Consider the following 6,000-nt stretch of genomic DNA (forward strand, 5'->3'; position numbering starts at 1 on the left):
TGTGTGTGTGTGTGTGTGTGTGTGTGTGTCTATGTTTGTGGTGGATATTAATCAGTGGCTTGAAATACACCATATATATATATATAAGATGATAGAAACAAAGTCATACATATGCACACCACTACAACCACCACCACCACCCAACCCTCCTCCTGCATTACCTTAAACAAAATGACGTAGATGACAATCGCGTCTCCTTTCACGCAACCACGGCAACTACCTAAGAGAGAGAGAGAGAGAGAGAGAGAGAGAGAGAGAGAGAGAGAGAGAGAGAGAGAGAGAGAGAGAGAGAGAGAGAGAGAGAGAGAGAGAGAGAGAGAGAGAGAGAGAGAGAGAGAGAGAGAGAGAGAGAGAGAGAGAGAGAGAGAGAGAGAGAGAGAGAGAGAGAGAGAGAGAGAGAGAGAGAGAGAGAGAGAGAGAGAGAGAGAGAGAGAGAGGAGAAAGGAGAGAGGAGAAAGGAGAGAGGAGAAAGGAGAGAGAGAGAGAGGAGAAAGGAGAGAGAGAGAGAGAGAGAGAGAGGAGAAAGGAAAGAGAGAGAGAGAGAGAGGAGAAAGGAGAGAGAGAGAGAGAGAGGAGAAAGGAGAGAGAGAGAGAGAGAGGAGAGAGAGAGAGAGAGAGAGAGAGAGAGAGAGAGAGAGAGAGAGAGAGAGAGAGAGAGAGAGAGAGAGAGAGAGAGAGAGAGAGAGAGAGAGAGAGAGAGAGAGAGAGAGAGAGAGAGAGAGAGAGAGAGAGAGAGAGAGAGAGAGAGAGAAGCTCGCCAACAGAAGCCGCCTGACAACGTTCTTCAGAAATGATAACTTCCACCGTCATACCCAATTAACTTCACTGACGGCTAAGAAGATCCAACAGAGAAGATGGAGGATACAGGAGGAGGAGGAGGAGGAGGAGGAGGAGGAGGAGGAGGAGGAGGAGGAGGATGTAGAGTTTAAAACCGACCGAGGAAAATTGTAAAAAAAGAGGAAACAAAAATGAATTAAAGGCACAAGGGAAGAAATGTGGAAAGAAAAGTTGAAGGTTTAAAGAATAACGAAATGTGTTGGATGCCAAAAAGAAAGAGGAGGAGAAGAAGGAGGAGGAGAAAGAGAAAATTAACACATCACGGAACAATTATAATGATAATAGCAAGAAAAAAAAGCGCACACACACACACACACACACACACACACACACACACACACACACACAGAGAGAGAGAGAGAGAGAGAGAGAGAGAGAGAGAGAGAGAGAGAGAGAGAGAGAGAGAGAGAGAGAGAGAGAGAGAGAGAGAGAGAACGAGGGTTATATTAATAAAATTATCACTCGAGACAACAGCTTCGGAAGGACCCTATTCTCTCTCTCTCTCTCTCTCTCTCTCTCTCTCTCTCTCTCTCTCTCTCTCTCTCTCTCTCTCTCTCTCTCTCTCTAGGACCACACCGCAACATTTTCACCCGCAACCAAGACCACTTCTTTTTTTCTGCTATAAGATGGGACTACCACTACCACCACCACCATCACCACCACTACTTTCTCGCCAGCCAGCCACCCAGCAAGGACGACCCACAATAACAAATTGTGAAATACGATGCTCCTGAAATAAACTTTCGGGGCGTTGCATTACGAAATACCATAATCATACTTGTGAATATTAGTGCCAATATCAGGAGGGAGTTTTGGGGGAGTAGAGTAAAGTTTTGAGCTTGGTTGGAGTCATGCGTTGGTTCTCTCTCTCTCTCTCTCTCTCTCTCTCTCTCTCTCTCTCTCTCTCTCTCTCTCTCTCTCTCTCTCTCTCTCTCTCTCTCTCAAAACACTCAAGCAGCTTTACTTTCATGTTAAAGATAATCTCTCTCCGTCCTTTGCAGTGACTCAACAACCACCACCACCTTCTCCTCCTGTTCTTTCTTCTCCTCCACCACCATCCTTTCCACCACCACCACCACCACCACCACCGCTATAAGAGGTAATACCACCACCACCCTTACCACCTCTTCTACCACTAACCCACCCCACCTCTCTCTCTCTCTCTCTCTCTCTCTCTCTCTCTCTCTCTCTCTCTCTCTCTCTCTCTCTCTCTCTCATCTCCCCTATCAGGAACACACCAGTATCATTATTCCCCTTGTGTGTGTGTGTGTGTGTGTGTGTGTGTGTGTGTGTGTGTGTGTGTGTGTGTGTGTGTGTGTGTGTGTGTGTGTGTGTGTGTGTGTGTGTGTGAATCAGTCTCGGCACAAGAAGCAGCTGTTGATTTCTGTTCTCTTCCTGATTAACATACGTTGCCCAAGCACACAGACTCCCGGGAACTGAGTGAATGGCATATAATTATAGCACTCGGGGCCAGGCACACAAGAACGCTTTTAGAACGCACTCCTCCATGCATATTTTATCATACGGAAGCTTACTCGCCAGGTTGTGTTCTTTCTGGCAGAGCGAGTTGCGTGTACTCGTATATACCTTCCGTTTTTTCACTGTTATGTTAAATTCTCTTTTCTTTACGCCTTTTTTTTTTTCGAGGAGTTATTAATGAACGGTCACCCACTGTCATCCATGGCAATCATCCCATGTTATAGATGTGTTTGGTATTCACGAAATACTAGACCAAAATGAAACAGTGAACCTTTTTCCTTTTTTCCGCATTCTTTTCTGGAATCAATCTTTCTTATCAGTCTTCCGAAGTTAATAGTGTACGAAAGATCAAAATAAGGCTGTGATCTACTTCCTTTTCTAGCATTGGAAGTAAAAAAAAAACATTTACGAAAGTAGTGTATGTGTCACTGGTTTTATCCTACATCGTTTTACATCACGAATTCTACCTTCTTGTTTCCACGCCTGCCCGTAGCTAGCGCCAAATACTCGTATACTCGTAAACTCTACGTGGTAAGGCATTCGATGTTCACATACCAAACGCCAATAAAGAGGTAAAAAGTGCAGATGTAGAGACCTCGAAATAGTCAAGGTATGGATATGAGTGTCTATTTTCATAACCCGGAATTAAATGTTGTTGAGATAAAAGTGCAGGTGTGAGGAGGTGGTAGTGGTCAAGGTGTGGGGTGAAGCCTTGCTCGTGTGGTCAAAAGGAGGGCTGTGCATTCCAATGATGGCTCCCTTTTGAGTGGCAATCCGCGCCGCTCTGTGAACAATGGCAGATAGATTGGAAATAAAGCAGTTTTGCCTTTCTCATGGCGGGCCTGCATGGTGTGATAATGTTTGGCGCTGAAGTGAAGATAATTGGTTATTTCTGTCTATCCCCGGCTGTTGTTGATAAGCTTTTCCATAAATCCACGCTAGGCCTCCAATCAGAACGATTCTAACGATGCTACTCCTTTTCTTCACTTTTTTTCTCTTCTAGTTGTTTATTTTGATGCGTTTATAGTGTTACTCTCATACTCGCCTCAGCCTCTGCGGGATATTCATTTTGTAAGAAGTGATATTGAAATTACTTTTTTTGTGTTAGGAAAATACACGTTGTCTCTCAGGAGCATCACATTCACACTCTGATAACTGTTTTTTACACCGTTATCAGAGTGTGGAGGGAAGTGGATCTGTTCAAAAGAAATATACTACTTTGGTTATGAGAACAAAACCGTCGTATGATCTTATTGTCGCGAAGCAAAACAAAGAAAATTCATCTATCTTTTCTACATTATTCTTAATCATTAACCCCTTTTCCTGGTAAACTCTGGAACTCCCTGAGTAAAGTTTCAAGATACTTATCCTCCAATTTTGGATGACATTTTTAACCTTTCTTTTGCAGACTGGTACCTCAATGGGCCTTTTTTTCGCTTTTTTTTTGGGGGGGGGGGGGTTCCCCTTACCTAGTGCCCCCTAGTACATGAAAAGAAATAATTTCATGATCATCTCCAGGTGATGTCTCCACGAGAACTAAGTTAAAAAAAAATCACTGGACTGGTGTGGACGTCACGAACACAGGAAAAGACCTTGACCAGCATCCACCTTAGTGAGGAAGGGCGAGGGGCGAGCTAAGGCAGGCTAGCCGTGTTTGCTGAGGGCAGGACGTGAGGTGAGGGTAACAGATGGATCCCACAAGAATTCTTCCCCCCAACAATTCAGCATTTCGTGTGGAGTTGTTTGCTTCAGGCAGACGTTGAATGACGCGCATGAAAACTCAATGAACTTATGCCGCCGGCCCCCAAATCTATTGCCGGGGTGTGTAATATTCCAAGGCGAAATCAATGCCGTGATCAGTAGAATGGAGACTAAAGATTCCTTTGTTCCTTTAGATTAGCGAAAATGCCCTGTAGAGTGAGTAATTTTAATTCAGTACATGACAAAATATCTGAATAAAACAGGTGCGTGTTGTTGGCAGTTCAGCGTCCTTCATTATCCCCTCCTCCACCACACACACACACACACACACACACACACACACACACACACACACACACACACACACACACACACACACAGACCAGGTAAAACAGTCAGCTATTCTGTTTCCAAATTAAAAGAACATACTGGTGATAACATGAATGTGTCGGTCACAGGGATTTCATTTCAGTTACACTCAGATTTGAGCGTAACAGTGGCAGGTTAAGAGGAAAGCTTCGCATCGACCACGTAAGAGTCTGTTTCATAATTCAGGCTGAACACTAGGCCATCACAGTGGCCATGACACGTCACCCAGCCAGCGACAGCCTCCTCGCCGACACCCTGTCGATGCTGCGAGGCCAGGGCAAACACAACCACCGACACGCGCTACCTTACCAGACTGTGTAAATACGTCACTGGATTCGAAGCTTGTTCTGTCCGTGAAAAATGTTGAAATATATTACTTTGCGCAAGTAAACGTGTTTCAGTTGAATTCACTCCTGTTGATGAATATACATACATACATAAATACATACATAAATACATATCAGGGGAGCCTGTGGTCTACGTATATCCAGAGTGTCCGTTGAATTACCTATTTCTAGTAGTAAACTACATGTTAGAATCTAACACGGATAAAAGTATAGCTTCTCCCTGCGGTCATTCGCCATGTGTCACAACCGACCTAGATTGTGGAGGGTCTTTACACTTCAGACCAAGATGGGGAGTGTAGTGAAACAAAACTGGACACTGTATAACAACTTTCCTACAAATAGTAATATACCACACTCACAACCACTCACGTGTACAAACGCGACGAAACAACACAGCCCTCACCACCAATTCAGCACACACAGCAATGTAAGCGCACACCCACAAAGGTACAAGTACATAACAGGACAAAAATACAACAGAACAAGCACATAACCACACCGCAGGAACACACCATACACGCAGCACGCAAGCCCTACAGCTACGCAGCAGAACCTGCCTGCCGACTCACCTGCCACAGCCTTTACACCTTGCCTAACACAGCCCCTGCACCCTAAATATAACCAGCACTGTCCCAACCCTGGTACCACCCTTAGAAATATCAAATTCCTCTAGTGGCCACACTCAGACGTCCAGGTAACGTCACCACTGCCTCACTCTCGTCCTCTCATTGGCAAACACAATGTAGGGGGACTTTGGGAGTCCCACGGACACACAAACTAGCCTGTGGCAACGGCAGGAGGCAGGAACAGACTGCCCATCCTTTTGCACGCTGGCCCCACCTCATCTGGGCCGGGGAATAAAAAAGAAAAAGAAAAAAAAAACATGATTACTCAATTAATTCGTCCGGAATACGATGAGACCCCAACCATCGAAGCACTACCGAATCCCTTTTACCTAGTAAACCTGACCATGTAAGAATCTTCCTAACATGGACAGAAGCAGCTGCAGCAGCTCTCAGGACCAAGAACACCGAGTCTAATAGAATGCAAGAAAATAATGAACACGAAAGTTTGAACAACTAGAACAAACTAATATGCGATGCGTCACAAAAATTGCAACAAAAAACACCAAAGTAAGTTACGATAAGGCTAGTTTAAGGAGAACTTGCGAAAAAAAAAAACTCGCATAAAAACCTTGGCGAACACTGCACAGGAGCGTCACTGCGATGTCCTGCGTCCCGACGCGTCATGCCTCGCAGAGGGAACA

General features: G+C 44.9%; 1 protein-coding gene across 1 annotated transcript in view; it reads right to left on the reverse strand.

Moving 5' to 3' along the window:
• Positions 1–6,000, reverse strand: part of LOC135114412 (uncharacterized) — a 170,109-nt gene that overhangs the window by 46,668 nt on the left and 117,441 nt on the right. The window lies entirely within an intron of this gene.

This window comes from Scylla paramamosain, chromosome 27 (assembly GCF_035594125.1).
Source record: "Scylla paramamosain isolate STU-SP2022 chromosome 27, ASM3559412v1, whole genome shotgun sequence".
NCBI classification, from domain to species: Eukaryota; Metazoa; Arthropoda; class Malacostraca; order Decapoda; family Portunidae; genus Scylla; species Scylla paramamosain.